This window comes from Tachyglossus aculeatus, chromosome X2 (assembly GCF_015852505.1).
Source record: "Tachyglossus aculeatus isolate mTacAcu1 chromosome X2, mTacAcu1.pri, whole genome shotgun sequence".
NCBI lineage: Eukaryota > Metazoa > Chordata > Mammalia > Monotremata > Tachyglossidae > Tachyglossus > Tachyglossus aculeatus.
Genome location: NC_052100.1, coordinates 19,814,918 through 19,842,344, shown reverse-complemented (window position 1 = coordinate 19,842,344; position 27,427 = coordinate 19,814,918).

Sequence of the window (27,427 nt, the reverse complement as noted above, 5' to 3'; positions counted from 1 at the left end):
CCACTTGCCTTCTGAGTAACCCTGGGTAAGTCACTTGACATCTCTGTGCCACAGTTTCCTCATCTGTAAAATGGAGATTAAATATCTGTTCTCTCTCCACCTTAGATTGTGAGTCCCACGTGGGATGGGGACTATGTCCGACCTGTTGGCAGTAAGCCCTGCCAACAAACACACACACGGAGCCAACCTCAGCTTCTTCTCCTCTTCCTCCTCCTCTTTCTCTTCCTCCTCCTTCTCCTTCTCCTTTTTCTTCTCCTTCTTCTTTTCCTCCTCCTCCTTTTTCTTCTCTTGGGAAGCAGCATGGCTTTGTGGAAAGAGCTTGGGCTTGGGAGTCAGAGGTCATGGGTTCGAATCCTGGCTCCACCACTTGTCGGCTGTGTGACTTTGGGCAAGTCACTTAACTTCTTTGGGCCTCAGTTACCTCATGTGTAAAATGGGGATTAAGACTGTGAGCCCCCCGTGGGATAACCTGATCACCTTGTGACCTCCCCAGCGCTTAGAACAGTGGTTTGCACATGGTAAGCACTTAATAAATGCCATTATTATTATTATTGTTTAGTATCTGCCCCAGCTCTTAATGCCTGGCATATAGTAGGTGCTTAACAAATACCACAATTATTATTGTTGTTATTATTATTATTATTATGCTGGGTATTCCTCTAGTCCATTACCCTTTAGCTGCCCTCAGCCTCTTGGAACATCATAGATTCCAGGTTTTCCCCTTCTGGGTCCTTCCACCAGAATTTCTGGATGACATGGTGAAACTGCTGCCGATCTTCTCAACTGCCTTTTCCCCACTGATCTTCCAATGACTGAGGGCCTCTTTCCCCCCAATCAACTTTTCCCAGTCCTCTCCTCTGATTGACTGTGTTCCAGCTGGAGTCACCACATAAGTACTGGGACTTATGCAAGTTGGTTTTCCCTGTGGGAGGGGATCTTTAGGAGCAGGATCGCCAACCATCTGCAAATGCTGGCAGTTGCACCACCCAACCGTCAATTCAGGCGCTGCCTGTTAAAATGAACTAAAATTACTCGTGTCTGTTAAGCCCGCAGAGATATTTTGATGTTTGTAAATACTTGGCCAGTGAGGGACTTTTAGTAGGAAATGGTTCCAGCCTTTCAGGCACATAGCTGAGTGAATTTACCAATGGTTGGTGACCCTCCTGGGTAGGCAATTTTTGCCTGTTCTAGCAACTTTAGAAGCCCCCTACCCAGCTGTATATGGGATTGGATAGAATGATCCATGATAGAGGGGTAGTGGAAAAGCAGAGTAGCAGCTGGATGGGTGGCTGTTGATGGCGGTAAAAGTCACTAGCCTACACCGCTCCACAGAAATGTGACTGGGTGTGTCATGACTGTCCTATTAAAGCAGGTGTTGTCTCTTAGAGGTTGGGTGAGGTTGCAGAACTTTTTCAACCATAATTTTGTTCCTCTCCATCTCTTTCACCCCTCGTCCCCACTTCTGTCATCATTGCCCTTTGAGAACTGGGCCTTGGGTGGGTGGCTCCTAGAGAAGCAGTGTGGCCCCTAGAGAAGCAGCATGGCCTAGTGGAAAGATCCCATGCCTGGGAGTCAGAGGACCTGGGTTCTAATCACAGCTCTGCCAGTTGTCTGCTTTGTGACCTTGGACAAAATAATAATAATAATAATAATATTTTGGATGAGCCAAAAGTTGAGCACAGAACAAACTACAACAAACTGAACTTTGGTTACTAATAATACTAATGATAATGTGATATCTGTTAAATGCTTATGGTGTGCCAAGCACATCATAGCTACCCCAAGTGCTAGGGGAGATACAAGTTAATTGGGTTGGACACAGTCCCTGTCCCACATAGGGTTCATAGTCGAACTAGGAGGGAGTAGGATTTAATCCCCATTTTACAGGTGAGGTAACTAAGGCACAGAGAAGTTAAGGGACTTGCCCAGCATCACCCAGCAGACATGTGGTAATGGTGGGATTAGAATCCAGGCCCTCGGATTCCTAGAGCCGTGCTCTTTCTACTAGGCCATGCTGCTTCTCTGTGCCTCAGTTTCCTCATCTTTAAAATGGGGATCCAATACCTGTCCTCCCTCCTCCTTAGACTGTGAGCTCCATGAGGGACAGGGACTGTGTCCTACCTGATTAACTTGTATCAACCCCAGAGCTTAGTACAGTGCTTTGCACATTGGTAAACACTTAACAGATATCACAGTTATTACTAGTATTACTAATAACCAGAGTTCAATTTGTTGCAAATTGTTCTGTGCTCAACTTTCGGCTCATTCAATCAGCATCTCCTGTGAGTTATTCTTGGTTCTTGCCCAATCAGCGTTTCTGATGACACCTAGTAAGTGCTTGACAAATACCACAATTATTATCAATGTAGTTTCTCCTCCCATGGAGCCAGCAGGAGGGCCTGGGAGGATCTCCTTGTAGATTAAGATTTGTGGAACCCAAAAATTGTTCACCAGAGCCCACCAAAGGGGAGGAGGAAGGGTCGGGGGTTGGGATGTGGGTGGTGACTCTGGAAATCAGTGCAAGGGGCCAGGTGGAGGATAAGATGGAGTTAGAGAAAGGAAAAAGAATTACCATCTTGCCCTGGGCTCAGGAGCACCTAGACTAAATCAATCAATGATATTTAGTATACGCTCGTCTCTAGAGCATATGGTCATTGTGGGAAGGGAATGTGTCTGCTACCTTTGTTGTATTGTACTCTCCCAAGTGCTTAGTACAGTGCTCTACACATAGCTCAATAAATGCCAATAATGGATTTAGTGAGGGTTTATTGTGTACACAGCACACTGTCTCTGCAAAGAGGGCTCCCCATAGGCAGAAGAAATCCCAAGGCAGTTGTGTGGGATTAGTGGAATTCCCTTAGGTTCAAGTTTGGGTGCCCCGGCTTGCCTACTTCTTGAGATAGGATTGATGTTGGCCAGGCCTGGGCTGTGCATGAAAATGGTTAGAAAGTTACTAGTGTTTCTGGGCTGGTGACCAACTCTCCTAAAAGCACCCTCATTCCTATCCCACCTCTCCAAGCTGAGCATGGACATCAAGAACGAAAGAAGAGGAAATGGGTTTGCACAGGAATCAGTTTCTGCTGTTATTGGACAAGCAAAATTGGTGACCCCAAGGGGAAGGCTAGCGCCAACAAAGAAGGTTCTCATCCAGGCTTTTCCAGGATGAATTCAGACCCCATAGAGAGCTCCATCGAGGCCCTCAAGGGAGATACAGAGAGGTAAAGGAGGAGGAGAAGGCAGAGAACAGAGGGGATTTAGAAGTCATGGTTTGCTGGCTTTGGGCAGAATTGGGAAGAGACTCAGAGATGAGAGTTTGGGGCAAGAAAGGGGACACAGGTGACAGGGAATCCATGGAGGAGGATGGTCCGCCTGATAAGGGAACTATAATGATAAGACTGGGACCTGAAACTATGCTCACATTGCTGATCCTCAGGATCTCTGAACTCTGGGGAGTTAGAGGCTCACTATAAAGAAGTGGAAGGCCCTACTGGAGATTGGTACCATCACAGAAACTCAAATCTGAATTAATCAAGCTTAGTCGGTTTCAGGTAGCGACAACAGCCTCTTATAAAAATCAGTGTTTGTTCAAGGCAGACAATCTGTCCTGTTACCTGGTGCCAGGTTCTTCGGAGATGAGTCACAGTCTAAGGCCCATCAATCAAGGAAAGTTCAGGTTCAATTGGCTGGAAGAGCGTATGGATATGCTGGTCGTGTTTTCTCTGGAAACAGGCTTATAACTGTGTTGGAGTTTAGCTTGAAATGGACTTTGGGGAATTCTGGTTTTTAATCTGGAATTTCTCTCCCTTCTCTTAACAGTCCTGTGATTTAGGATAGAGTGGTTTGGAACTCATCAGGTCAGTTGTGAGGGGGCTCACTGAGCTGATGGTGGTGCGGTGTGGAGGGAAGGCAGGAAATCTGATTAACCTTTTGTTTTCTTCAGAGCCTTATTGGTGATTAGAGGCAAGATGTGGTTTGCGTGTGAATGGACAGGTAAAGTAGAATAGCCTGTAATTACGCATCGATTGATGAGAAAGGAGTGCATTTGTGGTAATAAATTTAGTGTTTTAAAGATCTGTGGTTTTATGTTCAGCTGTTAAGGGTTCATTTGGAAAAATGACAAGGCTGGGAAATTTTGGTTGAGAAACTATGTGTGGCCAACGGCTTTGGGGGTATGAGGTAAGGGTCAGCTGGTGGGAGGGAACGTTAGCCTGTGCTATGCCTGGGAATTGTTTGCAATATTGCTGGCTTGAGAAGCAGTATGGCCTAGTGGAAAGAGCCATGGGTCTGGGAATCAGAAGACCTGGGCTCCAGTTCTAGCTCTGACACTCGTCTGTTGTGTGACCTTGGGCAAGTCACTTAACTTTTCTGTGCCTCATCTGTCAACTGAGGATGCAATAGCTATTCTCCCTCCTACTTAGACTGTGAGCCCCGCGTGGGACTTGATTATCTTGTACCTACACCAGCACAGTGCTTGGCACATAGTAAGTGCTTAACAAATACCACAACGATTATTATTGGTGTGCTAACTGGCTCCGTGGGGAGGAGAGGGGTGTGATTTGATTGTAGCAAATAGTGGTCATTTGGGCATGGCTCCAGCATTTATGTACATATCCTTCATTTATTTTAATGTCTGTTTCCCCTAGTAGACTGTAAGCTCCTGGTGAGTAGGGAACCTGTCTACCAACTGGGTTGTACTGTATTCTCCCAGGCACTTAGTATAGTGCTCTGAACACAGTAAGCACTCAAAATGGGAAGCAGGGTGGCCTAGTTGAGAGCGCCCGGGCCTGGGAGTAAGAGGACCTAAGTACTAATTCTGCATCTGCCACTTGTCTACTGTGTGACTTTGGGCAACTCATTTAACTTCTCATTTACTTCATCTGTATAATGGGGACTTGTACTTCCCAAGCGCTTAGTACAGTGCTCTGCACACAGTAAGCGCTCAATAAATACGATTGATGATGATAATGATTAAGACTGTGAGCCCCTTGTGGGTGTTGCCGAATTGTACTTTCCAAGCACTTAGTACAGTGCTCTGCATGCAGTAAGCGCTCAATAAATATGATAGATTGATACCAAAAAGCCATTCCCCTGCCTCACTTTCACCTGACAGTTGGAGATGCCCCTATTTCAGGATCACTTCCTGGGGCTTGAGCAATCAGTGTGGCATTGGGATGGTGTAGGGTATGGTAAGGGGAGGAGGGAGCACACTTGGAATGACTGCTGCTCGTAGGACCATCCCTGATTACAAAAGTGGGAATGTTGGAGGCAAGATGAGAATTCAAAAATGGAACCCAGAGTCGAGGTGGAAGGCATGGCTGCTCTAAAACCATCTCCTACCAAATGATGGGGGGAGAGCCTCGTATGTTGTCAAAAAATCGCTCAAGAGTTCAGTCCTAAAGACAGGTACTCACTACTCTGGATCTCTGACAAATGAATCTGAATAAAAAGGGGGAAAGCCCGCTGCAGCTGCCATTTCTAGAAGGAGTATTTGTAAACCAATCAGAGGTTCTGAGGGAATTGAGAAGGGGGTGCTGAAATCCTAAGAAATGCCCAAATCACCAGAAATGCTGACTGGGCAAAGAGCCAAGAAGAGATCACAAGAGATGCTGATTGGATGAGCCATAAGATAAGCGCAGAACCAACTGCAACAAATTGAACTTTGGTTATTACTATTAATAGTAATAATAATAATGACAATAATAATAGCTTTGTTAAGCACTTATGATGCGCCATGCATTGCACTAGACATAAGATCATCGGGTCGGACATAGTCCCTGTCCTACACAAGGCTCACAACGTAAGGAAGAGGGAGAACAGGTATATGTTTGCATGTTCTAAAGGGGTGGCGGCATCGTCGTCCTCACCAAAAACTTTGCATGACTTGATCTAATGCTCACCTGAGTCCAGACACTTCAGCACATCCAATTTAACCTCCAGACTTAAACTCTTATGCCTTTTGCTCCTCATAGGACCAGACTGCTGCCCTTTGGGCTATTATCAATAAGTTGTATTTATTGAGCTCTTATTTTGTTCAGGGCACTCTACTCAGCTCTTGGGAGAGTACAACACAACAATATAACAGACACAGTCCCTGCCCACAATGAGCTTACCGTCTAGAGGAGAGACTATATCTCTCTTATCTCTCTGTATCTATATATCTAGAGGCTACATAGGCTACATATTAGCAGCAGCGTGGCTCAGTGGAAAGAGTTGGGCTTGGAAGTCCGAGGTCGTGGGTTCTAATCTCGGCTCCGCCACTTGTCTGCTGTGTGACCTTGGGCAAGTCACTTAACATCTCTGAGCCTCAGTTCCCTCATCTGTAAAATGGGGATCAAGGCTGTGAGCCCCGTGTGGGACAACCTCATTACCTTCTATCTACCCCAGCGCTTAGAACAGTGCTTGGCACATAGTAAGCGCTTAACAAATACCACCATTATTATTATTATTATATCCCTGCAGTTTCCCAACAGAGTGCCTCTATCCTGCATTATCTACTTAAAGGTCACAATGGACCTTCTGCAACTTCGACAATAAGTGCTTGGGTGAGGGGAGACTGGGAATGACACCTAGTATACTCAGTTCTCCTACCAAGTGAGGGTTGTGTTCTTGCAAAACCTCGTGTCAAGGAAAACTTGCGCAGAGGTATCTGTTTTGGCACTGTATGAGTGCACACAAAGTAATTTCTCCTGATGCCACCACAAACAGGTTTGTGTGGTTAGAAGAAAGGTTTCTAATTCCCTAACGACATTCTAGCCAAAATATGTTGTGAAAATATGTTAGGGGAGAACAGAACGCATGCAGTAAAGTAACATTCCTCTCCCTTATAGCTCTTGCTCTTATCACCCAAGCCTCTACCCCCAAGAAGCCCTGTTCCTTTGAAGCCCCACCTTTCAGGGCAGTGTGGAAACTTGCCTGTGCTGAGAAGGTAGCCCTGTCTTGTAGATTGGCAGCCAGTGGTGTCCTGGTAACGTAACTGTCATTTTTGAACTTTAAATAAGTTCTCTGACCTTCATTCTCTAAAAAAAATGACCCATGTTCTTTCCACCTTTTCTCATAGTCCCTGCAACATGAATCAATCAATCAATGGTGTTTATTGAGTGCTTATTGTGTGCAGAGCTCTGTACAAAACATTTGGGAGAGTCCCCCCCCTAGAATAGAGAAGCAGCGTGGCTCAGTGGAAAGAACACGGGCTTTAGAGTCAGAGGTCATGGGTTCAAATCCCAGCCCCGCCAATTGTCAGCTGTGTGATTTTGGGCAAGTCACTTAATTTCTCTGGCCCTCAGCTACCTCATCTGTAAAATGGGGATGAAGACTGTGAGCCCCCCGTGGGACAACCTGATCACCTTGTAACCTCCCCAGTGCTTTGCCCATAGTAAGCACTTAATAAATGACATATTATTATTATTATGATTGGCTACCCCTCTTCCTGTAGACTTTTAGAGAAGCCACATGGTCTAGTGAAAAGAGCACCGAGCCTGGGAGTCAGAGGCCCTGGGTTGTAATCCCGCCTCTGCCACTTGCCTGCTTTGTGACCTTGGACAAATCACTTAACTTCTCTGAGACTCAGTAAAATGAGGATTCAGTGCCTGTTCTCCCTCTGGCTTACGATGTGGGGCCCGATGATCTGGTATCCACCCTAGAGCTTAGTACAGGGTTGGCTGGGACGAAAGAGTGGGAGTGGTGCCGCATAAACTGCTAGTGCTATGTAATCTGTAAACTCCTCCGCTATACTGAAAGCTCCTTGTGGGCAGGGAATGTGTCTACCAACTCTGTTGTATTGGAATGAAGATGACGATGATGGTATTTATTAAGCACCTACTATATGCCAAGCTCTGTTCTAAGCACTGGGATAGATACAAGTTAATCGGGTTGGCTACAGTCCCTGTCCCACATGGGGATCACACTCTTAATCCCCATTTTACAGATTAGGTAACTGAGGACCAGAGAAGTGAAGTGAAGCATCTGGCAGTGGTCAGAAACACAGTAGGTGCAAAGTACAGCACTCTGCACACAGAAGGGATTCAGTCGATGTCGGCCATGAAGATCATGATGATGAAGGTCTGGTGCTCCGATTGGGAATCCAACCAGGATTACATGGTCCCAATGGGAGCCTGGCCAGCAGAGGTGTAGCTGTTGAGGGCAGTCCACCAGGGCACTTGTGGTCTAGTGGAAAGAGCATTGACCTGAGAGTCAGAGGATTTGGGTTCTAATCCCAGCCCTGCCATCTGCCTGCTGTGTGAGCTTGGGCAAGTTACTTAACTTCTCTGTGCCTCAGTTACCTCATCTGGAAAATGGGGATTCAGTACCTGTACTCCCTCCTATTTAGACTGTGAGCCTCATGAGGGACAGGGACTCTGTGTCAGATCTGATTATCTTGTATCTTCCCCAGAGCTAAGAACAGTGCTTTCCCCATAGTAAGCACTTAGCAAATACCACAGTTACAATTACTATTCTTCACCAGCCAGTCTTACTTTATCTCTTGCGCTTGGATTTGCACCCTTTATTCACCCCTCCCTCAGCTCCACAGCACTTACATACATATCTATAATTTATTTATTCATATTTTATGCCTATCTCCCCCTCTAGACTGTAAGCTTGTGGTGGGCAGGGAAACTGTCTATCGACTCTGTTATACTGTACTCTCCCAAGCGCTTAGTACGGTCCTCTGCACACAGTAAGCACTCAGTAAATACAATCAATTGATTTGTCTCTCCTCTGACATGTGGAACTAGCTCAGAGTGACCTTTCTGCTACATCCCCTGCCAGATTGGGAGTATGGAGTGCTTCTGGCATTGGGGTGGGTGGTGGATCCTGTATTTACTCTTCTCCTCCCCATGGTTGTGGTATGTGATTTAATAGGAATATCCCATTTTTGAAGTGGGGGACGTGGGTGAGTTGGATAAACTTAGGGGGAAAGGGCAGCCAGCAGGTAGAGACTTATAAGGCAATAGTATCTGTATCAGTACCTTCATTACTGACTGAAGCCTACTATTTATAGAACACTGTAGTATAGAGCAAAGTACTGTACCAGAAAGGGCAGAACACTATACTGGGTGTCTAGCATGTACAGAGTGGGATATCGGTGCATAGGAACATACTGAATAAATCAATGATATTAATTGAGTCCTTCTGTGTGCAGAGGACAGTACTAAGCACTTGGGAGAATGCACTTCAACAGAATTGGAAGACACGTACCCTCTCCACGAGGAGCTTATAGCCTAGAGTGGAAAACAAAAAAATACAGAAAAAAAGTATGAAATGCAATTCCTATCCACAGGCTCCTGGAGACAATAGGCACAATAAGGAAATAAGCAGAAGTAACAGATACAAATGACTAAATGTTGCAATAGCAATTAAGTGGAATGTATAAGTTCCAACAATAATGGTCATCATGGGAGAGAGTCAAGGGTGGAGATTCAGTTTACTACACGGAAGAAGACAATGGTAAACCACTTCTGTATTTTTACCAAGAAAACTCTATGGATACACTACCAGAGCAATTGCAGATGGAGGTGGGGCGTTCTGGGAGAGATGTGTCCATGGAGTCGCTATGGGTTGGAGATGACTCGACAGCATAAGACAAGACAAGAATAATGGTATTTGTTAAGTGCTTAGTATGTCCCAAGCACTGTATTAAGTGCTAGAAGAGATACAAGATAATCAGGTCAGACATAGTCCTTGTCCCACACGGGGCTCGTAGTCTAAGGGGAAGGGTGAGCAGGGATTGAATCCCCACTTTGCAGATGAGGAAACTGAGGCACGGAGAAGTTAAGTGACTTGCCCAAGGTCACACAGCCGGAAATCTCATGCTATTTCAAGCACAAGATTGTAGGCCTCCCTAGAACTTTCCTGCACTACTGTTCCAAGGAGGCTGTTCTCCTTAAGTTGGCTGAGGAGAACTAGTTCCCAAATCTTCAGATGAGTCCATGATACTGTAAGCTCCTTGAGGTCAGGGATCATATCTACTGACTATTGGACTCTCTTGAGTGCTTAGAATGGTGCTCTACACAGAGTAAGCCCTAAACAGATACTATTGCTTGATTGATTGAAGTCAGTCTTCCTTGGGGAGTTTTTTCCCTCCAAATAATAATAATAACAATGATGGCATTTATTAAGTGCTTACTATGTGCAAAACACTGTTCTAAGCACTGGGGAGGGTACAAGGTGATCAGGTTGTCCCACAGGGGGCTCACAGTCTTAATCTCCATTTTACAGATGAGGGAACTGAGGCACAGAGAAGTTAAGTGACTTGCCCAAAGTCACACAGCTGATAATTGGCAGAGCAGGGATTTGAACCCATGACCTCTAACTCCAAAGCCCGTGCTCTTTTCCACTGAGCCATGCTGCTTCTCTAGCAGGGCTGGAGTGAAGAGTAGGTAGGTGGGATGGGTTTAGAGAAGGGGCTGAGCTAGATTAGAGTCCCATTGGTCTCATCTCAAGGAGGGAAGCCAGAGTAAGGACAGTTGGACTGGGATGGTTAGAATGAGAGAAGGTAGTGCCTAAAAAGAGACATCTTGATGGGGGAAATGAGAGAGGAGGAGGGCATATTTGAGCCAAAGGCTGTCCTCACAATGATCTGGCCTCCAGTTTTTCCAAGATTCCAACATGGGGCACGGGGGTGGGGGGGGGGTGGGGGGGGGGTGTCCACAGGGATGACTAATAGAATTTGCTCATAAAATGGTCAGAGAGCTGAGACTGAAAGAAGTAGGTGCCCAGGGTTTCGGTCATTAGTGCTAATAATGGCCAAGACAGAGTCAACACAAAGACAACAATGCAGACCTTTCACAATCCCTCTCAGTGCTGGAACACTGAGCCCTCCAAGCTGTGACAACTGGGCTTTTTGCCTAGAACGATATGCAGCTAGAGGAGGAATCACTAAGAGGAGGAAGAAAAACATTGTAAGGAAGATTAGTGAGATTGGTGGTTGCTTCAGCATGATTGATTTGAGCTTTCGTTGTCAAAGAAGAGTCCATGAAAGGGAAAGCAGTATCACCCATGGAATTCCAGCCAAGACAAACAACTATATATATCCCATCAATAAGAGCAGTGATACATCTACTGTCTCCTCCATTAAGTGGTGGGTAAGCTCCTTGAAGGCAGGAATCATGCCTTTAATTGTCTGGTCCCTGAAGCACTTGATGCAATGGTCTGCACGCAGAAAATCTCAGCCAATCCCGTGGGCATCAATACTGCTACCCTAGTACCTCTGTGACCTTGAGCGAGGTCCCCAGAACTCTAACCTATAGTGGACAGAGCTGAAATCACTTTCTCCCTGGCTCCCTCGACATCTGCAGGATCTCCAACCAGTCCCACAGGTGTGGGAATGTGTGCAGCTGAAAACATAGGCAGGTTCAAGGAAGATTTGGATAATTTTGTGGAGGAGCGGTAGGTTATGGGTTATTAGATGGGACGTTAGAGATGTTTAGATGGTCCATCCCTAACGGTAAGGATGCCCAGGACGGCAGCCATCATATGGTTCCCCCAAGTGCCCTATTGCCTGGGTTGGATTGAGTGGGGAATAGCAGGTTGACTGAGGAGGGTTCCTAGAATAGTTTGGATACATCAACTCTATGTCTCCATGACAATCTCATTCCTTTCATTCATTGGTATTTATTGCGTAAGGCTTCTGAAGGCCAGGGTTGTAGTCTTATTTTGAGCACTCCGTAGTGTTTCTTTTTCCAGCAAAGCACTGTATTTAATGCTAGAGAAGGGAATACTGTGAAGTGCTCAAAATAGGACCCTGGCCTTCAGAAGGCTCAGAGTCCAAAAAGGAGAGCTAGGAGGTTGGCAACAGATATATGAGGAAAGATGGAGTACATAGAAACACAAAAACAAAACACAAAGACAATAGAAAAACACAATTTAAATACATGGTCGGTTGCTGTTTGCAGGTTCCTCTCCCATTTGGACAGGGTTGGCCCAAGACCAAGAGTCACAATAGCAACAGTCAAAGTCTTCTTGATGTTCTGTAATTTGTGGAGGCAATGGTGCTGCTACTTCAGTCCCTTCCAGCTCTGTTTTGTCAAGGCAGGTCAGAATCCCCTGGATAGAACCGGGGGAGGGTGGTGTGTGTCCCGGGTGGCATGTCTTGGAGGTCTGGAAGCACAAGAGGGCTAAATCCAAGTGCTACTACTGCTTCCTGAATGAGACTCAGGAAAAAAAAAACTCCCCAGGAACCAGTCGGTGACTGATAAATCAATCCATCACTAGTATTCATTGAGTGCTTACTTTCTGCAGAGCACTGTACTGAGTGCTTTGGAGAATCCAATAGAGTTGTAGACATAATGCCTCCTATCCTCAAGGAGTTCACAATCTAGTGGACGAGACAGATGCTGATATTACTATTAAGAGGAAGCGTTAGAGGTGGGAGGGGAGAAGTGAGTACCCAAGTGCCTAGGTGATGTGGAAGTGCTGAAATGTCAGTTGGGGCAGATGGGTTGCTTCTCTTTTGGGCAGACACTGCCCCAGGAGATAGCCTCAGTTCAAGAGGTCCAATGACGAAGAGGGAATTCCTGCCCAGTCAATAAGCATTTGCACTCGACATCACTGACAGGAATGGCCGTCTGAGCTGGGAGCCTCTCCAGGCTACCACTTCCCTGGTAAGCAGGAGACCCTCCCACACTCATTTGCAGAGTCCCACAGAAGCAGAATCAGGAAGACCTTCCCCTGCCACAAAGGAGCTCTAGCCAGGGGGAGAATGGCGAGCTCCAGAGTACTTACTAGCTCATCTGGGTCCATTCCTTGGAGTTGCCTTTCTGCCATCTTTCCTGAAAATACCACGAGACAGGAGTGAGACCGCCCCACCTGCCTCTACCTCTCTGCAGAGGCTCAACCAATATTTGAATCTTTTGGTTTTAAGAGAGAGCTGTCCTGGGAAGCATTCTGTCTAGGATGGGAAAAGCTCCATTACCAGCACAATCGGCCACACCTCTTCAATGTTTCCCCGCAAATCTACCCCTACTCAGAAAATCCCCCTGACTTTCCCATCACTGTAGACAACACTGCCACCCTCCCTGTCCCACAAGTCCATAGCCTTGCCATTAGCCTTGACTCTCTTTCAACCCGAATAGTCTGTCACCAAATCCTTTCAGTTTTACCTTCTCATCTCTAGAATACACCCTCCTTTTCCTCTCCATCCAATCTGCTACCTCATTGGTCCAAGCATTTATATCCCACCTCAACTACTGCCTCAGCCTCCTCACTGACCTCCCTGCCTCTAGCCTCTCCCCACTCCAACCCCCTACTTCACCCTGTTGCCGAGATCATTTTTCTAAAAAAAAGCTATGCGCCCATCTACCAACACTCAATCATGCACCCAATCAGTTCTCCTCCTCCTCCCTAACCTCACTAATCTCCTATTATAACCCAGTTCACCCACTTAACTCTTCTAGCACTAACCTACTAACTGTTCTTTTGTCTTGTCTCTCACCACCAACCCCTTGCCCACATCCCCAGGTGCTCCCTCCCCCTTCATGTCCAGTAAATCACCACTCTCCCCTTCTTCAAAGCCCTATATTCCTAGCTGTTTTGTTGTATTTCAAACCATTGGTTTTTCTTCTGCTTGAATTGGTCATAACAACTGTGGTATTTGTTAAGTGCTTACTATGTGCCAAGCATTGTACTGAGTGCTGAGGTAGATACAAGATAATCAGTTCCCACATGGGGCTCACGGTCTAAGAGAAAGAACAGGTATGAATTCTCATTTTGCAGATGAGGGAACTGAGACACAGAGAAGATAAGTGACTTGTCCAAGGTCACACAGCAGATAAGTGGCAGACCTGGGATTAAAACCCAGGTCCTCTGACTTCCAGGCCTGTGATTTTTCCACTAGGCCATGCTGCTTCTCTGGTCATGTCACCCAAAATAGTTCATTCCTGTCCTGAACCTGCATCTTCCTGTGTTGCACTTCATATTGGGCATTTAAATCATCTTCTCACATTGCCCTCTTCAGAGATCTTGTTCCTCTCGGCTTTCCACTTTATGCCAGGGCTTCCAGAGTTCTCTTGTGCAGATTATGGGTGAGAGGTTGCAAATAATAATAATAATAATAATGATAATAGTATTTGTTAACCACTTACTATGTGCCAAACACTGTTCTAAGCGCTAGGGTAGGTACAAGGTAATCAGGTTGTCCCACGTGGGGCTCACAGTCTAATCCCCATTTTTCAGATGAGGGAACCGAGGCACGGAGAAGTTAGTGACTTGCCCAAAGCCACACAACTGACAAGCGGCGGAGCCAGGATAAGAAGTCACAACCTCTGACACCGAAGCCTATGCTCTGTCCACTAAGCCACGCTGTTTCTCAAAGACCACTACTCTCATCAGAGGGGAACCTACATGTAGGACTTACATACTTTACTATTTAAGCACTTACCTCCTCATCCATTTTTCCTATTTATTCTATCTGAAAATTATTCTGTGCCTGCCTCTCCTGCTAGATCGTAAAGTTCATGAGGACAGGGATCGTGTGTTCTAACTCCATTGCACTCTTCCAAGGGCTTAGTATGGGGCTCTGCATACAGTAGGTCCCCAGTAAATACTATTGATTGAATGAGTGTTCAGTGAGGTTCTCTTCCCATCTGGCTAAAGGTGACATCCACAACTGGGTGATTTCTTTAATTCATCAGCGACCCCCTAGGGAGTTCATTTACTTACGAACAACAGCAACTCTCTTTGGGAGTGGACAGGGAAAACTTTCATTTCAAATAGTTGGCAAGGAGCAGCAGGGTTGGATTGGCTCAGTGGTGTTTCTCAATCTCTCAGCCCTTTTCTGCAGTTGCACAAAACTGCCAGAAACATAGATTCCCCATTGCCTACACCAATGAGGCTGCAGGGAGTTTTACTAGAGAAGAAATAGCTTTTGACCTAATTGGACAAAATACAATAATACCTAGGATTCGTTTGTGAGGGTAAGTGGTTAGAAGGGGAAGCAGGGATAATTTCCCTATTTTACAGGAGATGTCAAGTGACTTGTCCAATGTCACACAGGCTAATTAATAGTCAATCTAGTCTCTTAAGAAGCAGCATGGCCTAGTGGAGAGAGCACGAGCCTGGGAGTCAGAAGGACCTGGTTCAAGCAGTAAAGTGAAGTATAGATTGAACGGGAGAGAGGGTGGAGTCTGGGAGGTCAGTGAGGAAGCTGAGACAGTAGTAGAGGTGGGATGTGATAAGTGCTTGGACCAGTGAGGTGGCAGTTTCGACGAGGAGGAAGGGGTGAATTCTGGCAATCTTTAAGAGGAAGAACGGAAAGGATTTGGCAATAGACCAAATATGGAGGTTGAAAGAGAGGGGTCAAGGATGATGATCAGGCTTTAGAGATGTTCTGGAGGAAAAAAGAAATGTAAGATTGCAGAGCTTAGGGCTTGAGAGTGAAGGAATGCTGATCTGGAAACCGGAGGACCTGACTTTGAGTCTGAGTTCTGCCACCTGCCTGCTGTCTGACTTTGGGCAAGTCATTTAATCCCTCTGGACCTGTTTCCTAATCTGCAGAATGGGAATCATAATACCTGCCTTTTTACCTACCTCATAGGATTGTTGTGAGGGCAAAAGTGAGATAACTAATGTGAGAGCGCTATAAAAACATGTACAAAAAGTAAAGTATTAATACCCTGTAGATTGTAGACTCCTTGTGTGCAAGGTTCATATCTACCAACCTTATTGTGCTCGCTCAAGCACGTAGTATAGTTCTCTGAAAATGTTAAAGGCTCAATAATACCACTGACTGAGAGGTAGATTTGGGAGCTAACTGCATAAAGGTGGCAGTTGAAACTATGGGAGTGGATGAGCTCCCCAAGGGAGTAAGCATGAATTGAGAAGACAAAGAGATCCGTAACAGAACTTAGAAGGTCATCCACAGGAAGGGAGAGGGAAGCAGAGGAAGAGTCAGGGAAAGAGACTGAGAAGGATTGGCCAGAGAAATAAAAGGAGAACCAGGAGATAATCAGAAACAACATGGCCTAGTGGAAAGAGCATGGGCTTGGGAGTCAGAGGTCATGGATTCAAATCCCGGCTCTGCCAATTGTCAGCTGTGTGATTTTGGACAAGTCACTTAACTTCTCTGTGCCTCAGTTACCTCATCTGTAAAACGGGGATGAAGACTGTGAGCCCCATGTGGGACAATCTGATCACCCTGCATCCTCCCCAGCATTTAGAACAGTGCTTTGCACATAGTAAGCGCTTAATAAATGCCATCATCATTATTATTATTAACTCTGCCTCAGTTTCCTCATCTGTAAAATGGGATTTCAATACCTGTTCTCCCTCCTATTTAGACTGTGATACCCATGTGGGGCAGCTACTGTGTCTGATTTGGTTATCTTGTATCTACCCCAGTGCTTAGTACAATGCTTGCACTTAGTATAGTGCCAGCACATAGTAAATGTTTAACAAGAACCATTAGAAAAAGTAGAGTAGGAGTAAACTGCAATAGATTAGGCAAGAAGGAGGTCACTGGTGATCTTGAAGAGAATGGTCAAGTGGAGTGAAGGGGGCAGAAATTGGATTGTAAAGGGCCAAGGAGAAAATTGAAGGAGATGAAATGGAGGCAGAGGGCATAAAAAACTTATTCCACGAGTTTGAACAGGAATGGGATCAGGGAGATAGGGCAGTAGCTGGATTGGATTTTTTTTTTTAAATAGGAGAGCTATAGGCTTGTTTGAAAGCAGACTGGAAGGAGCCATCAGAGTGAGTGGTTGAAGATAGTGATTAGGAAGGGAAGCGGGTGGAGAAGCAGGTGGAAGAGGAAGATTTTGAAAGCAGGAGGGAAAAGGTCCCTGACAGCTACCTGAAATTGATGCCATTTCAAATGAAAAGATTGTCAAAATCCTAAATGTGCCATACTTAAGACTGAAATGTCAGCTTCCCAAGCCTTTCTTTTCTGTCTTAGGTCCCAAATAGTTCCACACTGCCCCCTCTTGGGAAAAGACAGTCCACTTTAAATAGTGGATTTCAGATACATTTTAATAGCAATCAATCAATCAGTGGTATTTATTGAGTGCTTACTGTGTGCAGAGCACTGTACTAAGCACTTGGGAGAGTACATAACAGAGTTGGTAGACATGATCCCTGCCTTCAGGGGTTTACAATTTGCATTTTCAATGTAAGGGTACATATGTTGAGTACTCTTTTAATATTTTAGCATATTTTTATTTTATGACGAAAACATAATTTAACTTCATTTTTAATAGACATGGATAATAAACTATATCTATAATCCTCTGAAACTTTCAGAGTGTTGAAAGATGGCTTTTCCTAAACACCTGAGAAATCAATGACAGGGGAGCATAATAATAATAATAATAATAATAATAATGGCATTTATTAAGCACTTACAATGTGCAAAGCACTGTTCTAAGCACTGGGGAAGTTACACGGTGATCAGGTTGTCTCATGGGGGGCTCACAGTCTTAATCCCCATTTTACAGATGAGGTAACTGAGGCACAGAGAAGTTAAGTGACTTGCCCAAAGTCACACAGCTGACAATTGGCAAAGCTGGGATTTGAACCCTGACCTCTGATTCCAAAGCCCGTGCTCTTTCCACTGAGCCACGCTACTTCCATTTTACACGCAAAATTATTAACCTGTTTTTATTTTTCATTACTTTTATTAGTCATTCTCCTAAGCTCCCCCTGAGTAGGGAACATGTCTACCAACTCTGTTCTCTCTCAAGTACTTAGTACAGTGCTCTGCACAGAGTAAGTGCTCAGTAACTACCATCACTTGATTACTGTGATTAACTTTATGATTTTTTTTTGCTTGGGGTTTGTAATTGTCCACATGGATGGCTCAATTGTTGAGTGCACTGCGTGTTTAAGTATTTGATGTTATTTAAGTTTTCATTTTATTATTTATTTTCCACTCATTTCAGGGTTTAATAACCTTGTTGATATGTTGTCTGGAATTTATAAAAATCCCAGGCTGGAAAATAAGCCACAAATTTTCCAGTCATTTTAAAACTGAAAATGGTTTGTCAAGCTATGGGGTAAGGCATGAGGTACATAATGGCCTGGGAGAGGTGGAGGGAGTTTAGAGATGGGAGATCTCTGTGAGGGGGGAAAGGACAGTTCTATGGGGGCCAGAGGGGTATAGGAGAGAAGCCCGTTGTTGGGTAGGGACCGTCTCTATATGTTGCCAACTTGTACTTCCCAAGCATTTAGTACAGTGCTCTGCACACAGTAAGCGCTCAATAAATATGACTGAATGAAGGCAGGTGAGGAGGCTGTGGTTGAAGAGTGGGATTTCAGAGTTGGTGGGGATTTGCACTCTACAATGACTAGTGATGATGAGATCCGGCATAAGTTCAAGTTGGTGAGTGGGTGAGCTGGAGTTGAGCAGGTCAGAAGAATTGAGGAGTGAATGGAAGCAGATTTCTGGAGAGGTCATAAAGAACATCCACGTGGTTGTTGATGTTTCGAAGGATCAGAGTAGAGGAGGAAAAGGAGAGTAGGATGATGAGAAAAGACATCAAAATTGCTCCAAAAATTGGAAGTGCAGCCAGGAGAGTGGTGTATGATGGCAACATATCAATCAGTCAATCAATCAAACAATCAATTATATTTATTGAGTGCTTACTCTGTGCATAAAACTGTACTAAGCTCTTGGGAGAGTACAATCTAACAGATTTGGTAGACATGTTCCCTGCCCATGAGGAGCTTATAGTCTAGAGGTGGAGACATACATTAAAATAAATTACAGATATGTACATAAGTTCTTAGGGTGGGGTGAATATAGGTTAAAAATCTAAGTGCAAGGTTGACACAGAAGGTAGAAAATGAGGGTTTAGTCAGGAAAGCCTGATGGGAAATTCTTAGGGAGGACAGGGTTTGAGTGGGAAGATGAGGAGTTCTGTTTCGGACATGTTAAATTTGAGATGTTGGCAGGACAAACAAGTAGAAATGCCCCGAAGGCAGGAGAAAATTCAAGACTGCAGAGAAGAAGAAAAGATCAGGCTTGGAGGCATAGATTTGGAAATCATCCACATAGAGATGAAAGTTGAAGTCATGGGAGCGAATGAGTTCTCCAAGAGAGTGGGTGTTGTTGGAAAATAGAAGGAGACCCAGAACTCAACCCTGAGAGATGCCCACGGTCCCCATGGGGGTGGAAAAAAGAGGAGCCCGCAAAAACACTGAAACTGTGCTACAAAGAAGAGGACAGTGTCAGTGAAACAAGGTTAGACGTTTCAAGGAGAAGGGGTCATGGTCCACAGGGTCAAAGGAATTTGAGAGGTAGAGAAGGATTAGGATGGAGTAGAGGCCATTGGATTTGGCCAACAGGAGATCATTGGTGACCTTTGAGAGGGCAGTTTCTGTGTAGTGAAGGGGGCGGAAGCCAGATTGGAGTGGGTCAAGGAGAGATTTGGATGAGAGAAAGTGGAGGCAGTGAGTGAAGACAATGCCTTCAAGGAGTTTTGGAGGAGAAGAATGGTAGGAGGGAGTTGGGGCAATGACTGGAGGAAGTCATGGGGTCAAGCAAAGGTTTTTGTAGGCTAGGGGATACACAGGTTGTTTGAAAGCAGTGGAGAAGAAGCCACTGGAGAATGAACAGTTGAAGATGGTGGTTAGGGAGGGGAGAAAGGAAGGGGGGCGAGTGTTTTGCTGGGGTCACAGGTGCAGCTGGAGGGGGATAGATTTTGATAAGAGGCAGGAGATCTCGAGATACTGCTGGGAAAGATGGGAGAGTCTAAAAATGGGTTGGAGGAGGGAGGGACTGGAGAGGAACAGGGAGATTTTAGGGAGATTATGCCCGAGGGTTTCAATTTTATTAATAAAGTATGTGGCTATGTTGAGTGAAATGTTTGTCCACGTTGGTGACAGCAGTCTAGTTAGCTGTGTGAAAAAGTGGTATGCTAAGTGTAAACAGTCCTGAGCCCCAATGGTGTCCTCTAGTAATAATAATAATAACAATTGTGGTACTTGTTAAGCACTTACTATGTGCCGAGCACTGTTCTAAGCACTGGGGTAGATACAAGGTAATCAGGCTGGATGCAGTCCCTGTCCCACATGGGGCTCACAGTCTTTAATCCCCATTTTGCAAATGAGGGAACCGAGGCACAGAGAAATTAAGTATCTTGCACAAGGTCACACTGCAGACATGTGGCAGAGCAGAGATTAGAACCCACAACCTCAGACTCCCAGGCCCGTGCTCTGTGGAGGTAGATGATGAGGGCTTCCAAGGAAGTGAAAGGGAGGGATGGAAGTGGAGGGATGGCATGAAGGAGGCACTTGCGGGTGAGGAACAGGCCGACTCCTCCCTTTTTCCACCCGAGTTGGTCGGGAGGGGAGGGACCCCCTTAGAAGAGAATGGTAGGGGACACTGAATTGTTTGGAGTGATCCATGTCTTGGTGATTGACAGGAGGAGTGACAGGGTCACGATGGAGCAGGGATTCCGTAAGCTACGGGTTGAGGGTAGAGGAAGGGAGAGGGGATCGTGCGAAGGATGGGGATGGGTTGGATGGGAGTAAGCAGATGATGTGTGAAGCTGGGGATGGGTGGTTTAAGAAGTGATGAGGAATGTGGTCAGCAGAAGGGAGGGGAAGGGGAAGTCATGGGGGAGTTTCTGGAACCTGAGGGACAGAGTGATTGCAGCTTTCAATTCTCAGGAGTGAGAAAGTGCAGCTTCTCAGTGTTCTACAGATTGTGAGGTACAATCCGAGTGATGAGGTGGGGGGCGGGAGAGGGAGTCTCCGGACTGCCTGGGTAAATCAGACCCCCAAAAGGGGCTGGGGAAGATGTGTTGGTGTCTGTTACCGTAGCCTGGGACTTGTTGAACTGGAAGTTGAAAGTTTGACCTATGGTGAGTGAGTGATCTTGTTTATCTTAATGTCTGTCTCCTCCAGTAGACTTTTAACTCCTTGTGGGCAAGGATTATGTCTACCAACTTTTGTATTGTACTCTCCCAAACACTTAGTACAGTGCTATGTACACAATAAGAGCTCAATAAATACCACTGACTCAATTTCATTCAATTCCACTCCTTTCAATTGTACTTATTGAGGGCTTACTGTGCACATAGCACTGTACTAAACGTTTGGGAGAGTACAATATAGCAATAAACAGATATATTGATTGGGAGGGAGTGTGTTCTAGTGGCTGCTCATGCCACCCCATTCCTGGAATCTCCAGGCTGCCTGGGTAAATCAGACCTCCAAAAGGGGCTGGGGAAGATGAGTTGGTGTCTGTTACCATGGCTCGGGACTTGTTGAACTTCAAAGTTTGACCTTTGGTGAGTGAGTGATCTTGTTTAACAGAGAAAGACTCTTCCACCGGTATGGGCCTCCCTTCCTCTCTCCCAGCCTGACTCCTACCCTCCCTCCCACCATCTCTTCCTCATCCAACCTGTCAAGGTTATTTGAGTGAGATGTTTGTCCAAGGTGGTGACAGTAGTCTAGTTAGCTGTGTGGAAAAGTAGTATGCTAGGTGTAAACAAACCTGAGCCCTAATGGTGTCCTTTCTATCAATTTGTTCCTTCCTGCCCACAACATTCTGGCAAAGATCTGTATTTCCTGAATCTTAGTGTTCAGACTCAGATTCTCCCAGGACACTGTGAGATTCAATTTAGTTGGGCTGGAGGTAGTCTGCCCTCTCAGGTATGGGAGAAAACCATTTAGCCTCACCTCAGACCCTTGCCCACATCTGTGCCTCTTAAAACTTCCTGTGGGACATCACCAGTTCAGCGTGGCTTAGTGGAAAGAGCACGGGCTTGGGAGTCAGAGGTCATGGGTTCTAATCCCGGCTCTGCCGCTTGTCAGCTGTGTGACCTTGGGCAAGTCACTTAACTTCTCTGGGCCTCAGTTACCTCATCTGTAAAATGGGGATTAAGACTGTGAGCCCCACATGGGACAACCTGATTACCTTGTATCCCTCCAGTGCTTAGAACAGTGCTTGGCACATAGTAAGCGCTTAACAAATACCAACATTATTATTGTTATTATTAAAAGCCCTATCCCAGTCAGTTCTACTGAATGATTGGGCAGTTGGCTTGCTCACTCCTGCCCCCTTCAAATCCACCAGACCCCAGCTCTCCCCATCTCTCAAAGCCTTTCTGAAATCCCACCTCCTCCAGGAGGCCTTCACTTCACAGTGAGGGACTTTACCTCAGGTTTATTCAGCCCTGGGTGGGCAGAATTCAGTTCCCCTGGGGGACACCTGCCTGGATACTCCCGTCCGAACCCCTAGACAGTTTATTTGTTGTATTTGTCTGGCATTGTTGAAATTGGGCCATCAGGACTTCACCCTGGGTGAGCAGGCCAGCCCTGTCCATCATGCTTTCCAGTCTGCTCCTTCAGCAGCTGGAGTAGGGGAAGGACAAGGCAGGAAACAGGACTGGACCTGGATCCCTCTGGCCCCACAAACAGCACTGATGCTTCCGATTCATTCAATCGTATTTACTGAGCGCTTACTGTGTGCAGAGCACTGTAAAGGCTTCAACATCTTTCTCTTCCCTTCACCAAAGGAACATCCTTGTTGTTAAAGGGGTCCTGTATGCCAATCTAGCTTCCCTATTGCTAGTTATCCACTCATACCCACAAACCAAGTAGCCCCTGCGGGCAGACTGTACTTGTTGCTGTACTCCATACTTCATGATGCTGTCCGGATTGTCTTTGTCCAGAAACGCTCTGGGCATGTTACTCCCCTCCTCAAAAATCTCCACTGGCTACCAATCAATCTGTGCATCAGGCAGAAACTCCTCACCCTGGGCTTCAAGGCTCTCCATCACCTCACCCCCTCCTACCTCACCTCCCTTCTCTCCTTCTACAGCCCAGCCCGCACCCTCCACTCCTCTGCCGCTAATCTCCTCACCGTGCCTCATTCTCGCCTGTCCCGCCGTCGACCCCCGGCCCACGTCATCCCCCGGGCCTGGAATGCCCTCCCTCTGCCCATCCGCCAAGCTAGCTCTCTTCCTCCCTTCAAGGCCCTGCTGAGAGCTCACCTCCTCCAGGAGGCCTTCCCAGACTGAGCCCCTTCCTTCCTCTCCCCCTCGTCCCCCTCTCCATCCCCCCCATCTTACCTCCTTCCCTTCCCCACAGCACCTGTATATATGTATATATGTTTGTACATATTTTTTACTCTATTTATTTATTTATTTATTTCATTTGTACATATCTATTCTATTTATTTTATTTTGTTAGTATGTTTGGTTTTGTTCTCTGTCTCCCCCTTCTAGACTGTGAGCCCACTGTTGGGTAGGGACTGTCTCTATATGTTGCCAACTTGCCCTTCCCAAGCTCTTAGTACAGTGCTCTGCACACAGTAAGCGCTCAATAAATATGATTGATTGATTGATTGATTGGTGGGGACAGGGAGGAGGGGGCCGGAAGGACCGGCTGTAGAGAAGATGTGTGTGGTGGGTGACACCGGGTGGCCAGAAGGGCAGCCGTACCAGGAGTCCCCAGCCTGAGGAGCTGAGGAGGGCAATTGAGTAAATGTGAGATACCAACTGAGTCAGCCTGGGAACTTCTGGGCCTCTCTTTCCTCTTGCTGCAGACACGGGGTAGAGTGAAAACAGCCTCTGTCCTGTTGGCGAGGGGAAGGAGAATGCTTTGCTGCTACCAGCCCAACCTCCTTGGCCCAGGATTCCCTGAGTCTCAAACATTCCCCTTGTTGCTCTCATCTCTTTACATTGGGGAGCAAGTGATAGATAGCAACTCCTTTGGTCTGCTGCTGTGTCTGTTACCACTGCTCTCCCCCGCGCCCTGAGCAGGGGCCGTCCAAAGCTTGGGGCTGGCCAGACGCTTAACTCACCCCCTGCACCTTCACTCCTGCACATTCTTCAGCTTCTAGAAACCACCCACAGCCCTTCCCTTCCCTTCATTCCCCTGCATGCATTCAGTCAAGCCACAGACCTTCTTAGACCAACGCCAAGGCCAATGGAGTTTCTGCTTCCAGGACGGAGGGACCGGCAGAGCCCTGGGAAGGAAACTTTTCTGGAGAAAAATGGGGTTTCTGCCTCTGCCCAAAGATGAGGATTGAGCTACTGAAATGGGAAAAGAGCTACTTCCTTCCCAAGTGACCTCTCTATCCACCCAACTATCCCACTAGAGTGGGAGAAGAAGATATTGCTGGTGAGGGTTGTCAAGAGCTATCAATTAGCTACCAGGAAGAAATAAAAGGTTTCTGCCAATCCAAAAACCTGACGGTGCCTCCAGGCTGGGTGGAGGTCAGGAGTCGAGGAAACTGATCTGTGATCTGCCCTGTGATTAGTCACCCGTCTCTGCCATAAGTAAAGGGGCAGAGTAATGCTGCTGGGCCTCCCCTCTACTTACCTGGAGGACAGGCCCCTCCTTTCACCATTCCTCTGCTGCAAGGCACAGCCAGGGGTGTCCATCGGCAACAGGGTTGGGCTGGGGGCCTGCCAGGTGGATTCGGCCCCCATCCCGTGACCAGATAGAAAACTCTGCTCTGAGTTCCCCAATCCAGGTGCCAGAATGGACTGGAAAATGCGTTCGTCACCACACGATTGGCTGCTTCTGTCTCGGACCCTAGTTGTAATCTTGGGCTTTGGTAAGTCTTCATTCCAGTGCTATGGGAAGGGAAAATCTGATTGATTAAACGGTCCAACCAGAGGGTTAATATATGGGTCTCGGTGACTGAACCAGTCACTGCAATGTAGGTCCTAAAGGAGATGCAGGGGCGGTGTGGGGGGCGAATGGGATTTGGGGGGGAAGGTTGGAGGGTGAGCTCCTGGGAAATGGATTCCAGGATTGTTCCATTCTCGGTGCCCTAAGATGTGGGCTTCTCCCAGAATACCACATGGAGAAAAACCAATGGGGAAGGCTCATTCAATTTCATCAGAAAAAATATCAGAGGAGTGGGGAAACTATTTTATCCTTTAAAGGTCACAGCTTTGTCAGAGCTTTGCTAATTACTGGTATTTCACTTAACACAGCTCGCAAATTGCACTAGAAGAATTCAGTGCAATGAGAAGCAGTGCACCCTAGTGGAAATGCATAGGCCTTGAAGTCAGGGGACTTAGGTTCTAATCCCAGCTCTGCCCTTTGCCTGCTGTGTGACCTTGGGCAAGTCACTTAAGTCTCTGGGCCTCAGTTTCCTCAGCTGCAAAATGAGGATTCAAAATCTGATCTCCCTTCCCCTTAGACTGGTGAGCCCCAAGTGGGACAAGGTCTGCATCCGATCTGGGGATCTTCTATCTACCACAGTGTTTGGCACATAGTAAACACTTAATAAAAATGACAACTACTGTTCCTCAATGGAAAACTGATATTTTGTTTCCTGAAACCCTGTTGTAATGGGGATAATGACCAAAGAATCAGCTGTGCTAGTTTCGCCTAAGGTCTTGGGATATGATTTTCATTTTAACATTTAAGCCTCAACTCTAAAGGAGGAACGTTATTAGCCAAGAATGCTACTTATTGATTGCACAGTGGACACTTGTAGCGGTGCAGGTTGAGAGCCAAGCCTCTTTGCAGACCGTAAGTTTCTGCACCTGCCAGTTAAGATGTAGCTTAGCCTAGTGAGTTAAGCTCAGCAAGACAGGTTTGGACTTACATGCGGATCCCAACTCCACCATTTGTCTGCTATGTGACCTTGGGCAAGTCACTTGACTTCTCTGAGCCTCAGTTATCTCATCTGTAAAGTGGGGATCGAGACTGTGAGCCCCACATGAGACAGACTATGTCCAATCCGATTTGCTTGTATCCACCCCAGCGCTTAGTACAGTACCTGGCACATAATAAGTACTTAAGTACAATTATTGTTATTTTATTATTATTATTATTACCCCTGCTGGCAGCCTGGGGCGGGGGTGGGGGGAGGCAGGGATCCTGTGGGGGATTGTTCAGCCTTGGGGAGGGGTTTCTGGGCCCCTGTTCATGGTTCCTTGGGATTCAAGGGGGCTACAGGGAGAGTGGATGGGGCGCAGCCCACTAGAGAAGCAGCATGGCTTGGTGGAAAGAACACAGGCTTTGGAGTCAGAGGTCATGGGTTCAAATCCCGGCTCCACTGCTTGTCGGCTGTGTGACTTTGGGCAAGTCACTTAACTTCTCTGTGCCTCAGTTACCTCATCTGTAAAATGGGGATTAAGACTGTAAGCCCCACGTGGAACAACCTGATCACCTTGTATTCTCCCCAGCTCTTAGAACAGTGCTTTGCATATTGTAAGCGCTTAACAAATGTCATCATTATTATTATTAAAGCCCCAGACTCATTTTGCAATTTCTCCTCCCCTCTTCTGGGCAACCAAGACCATACCCTCTGTGGGATTTGTTAAGTGGTTACTATGTGCCAAACAATGTGGTAAGCATGGGGTAGATACAGTACAATCAGATGGGACACAGTCCCTGTCCCACCCAGGGCTTGCAGTCTGAGATGGAGGGAGAATGGATATTGAATATTTTATAGGCAGGGAAACTGAGACACAGAGAAGTTAAGTCTCTTACCCCAAGTCACACAGCCGTCAAGTGGCACAGCCAAGATTAGAACCCAGGGCTCCTGACTCCCTGTCTTACCCTGTTTACACCAGGCCACGCTTCTCTTTCATGGCCATAATTTAATCTGTTCAGGGTCAGCTTGCTCCAACTTGTCCGAGTGGCTTTGGGAGTCTCTGACTCCATGCATCCCCCCTAGAGACTGTAAGCCCTTTTTGGGCAGGGATCATGTCTACCAACTCTATTATATTGTACTCTCCCAAGGGCTTAGTACAGTGCTCTGCACACACTAAGTGCTCGATAAATACCATCGATTGATTCTCTAGTGCTTAGATAATTGGGCAGGGTGACCTGCCCAGACTCCGGCAGAAAGTTTGAATTCTGGGGTTGTGGGACTGCAATGGGAGCCCACGCCAGGAAGTTAAAGAGTCATTTAGAAATTACTTGCATTGTGGGTCCCAGTTCCAGTGGGGCATATGGTTAGGAAGCATTGTCTACGGAGTATAATGCTCAAAGATAATATTTGCTGGGCTTGAATCACAGTACATTTTTGAAAAGATCTACGTTGCCTTGTGACAGGGAGTGTCGGCTGAATTGTCCCCAAATAATGTTGCTATAATAAGGGACGGATTAACCATTCTGCCTCCAGGTGGATCTATCCCATAAAGTTTCATCAGACAATTATTAACTCTACATAAAGCCTACCTTGGGCCATTGCCCACAACCCCATAGGGCTATTGATGTTGCTCTGGGGAGTGTGAGCTGGGACATCGGAGAGGCCTGGCTTCTCTCCTTGGATCTGCTTTCAACTCTCTCCCAGAGTGGAAGCTGGAGTCCATCTGGGCCTCTGTGCCTTTGTTTGAAGGGAAGAAGTGGAATTGGGGTCCATTTCTGGGAACTCAGCTGACCACCTGATCTGTGGCTCTCTGCCCTCCAGCTCCTGTCTCCCAGCCAGATTTTGTCCTCACCCATCATAACAAAATGACTCTCCCAGCCTACTTCATTCTCCACACCCCCTTCCTCCCCAGCTCTGAAAATAGGTCAG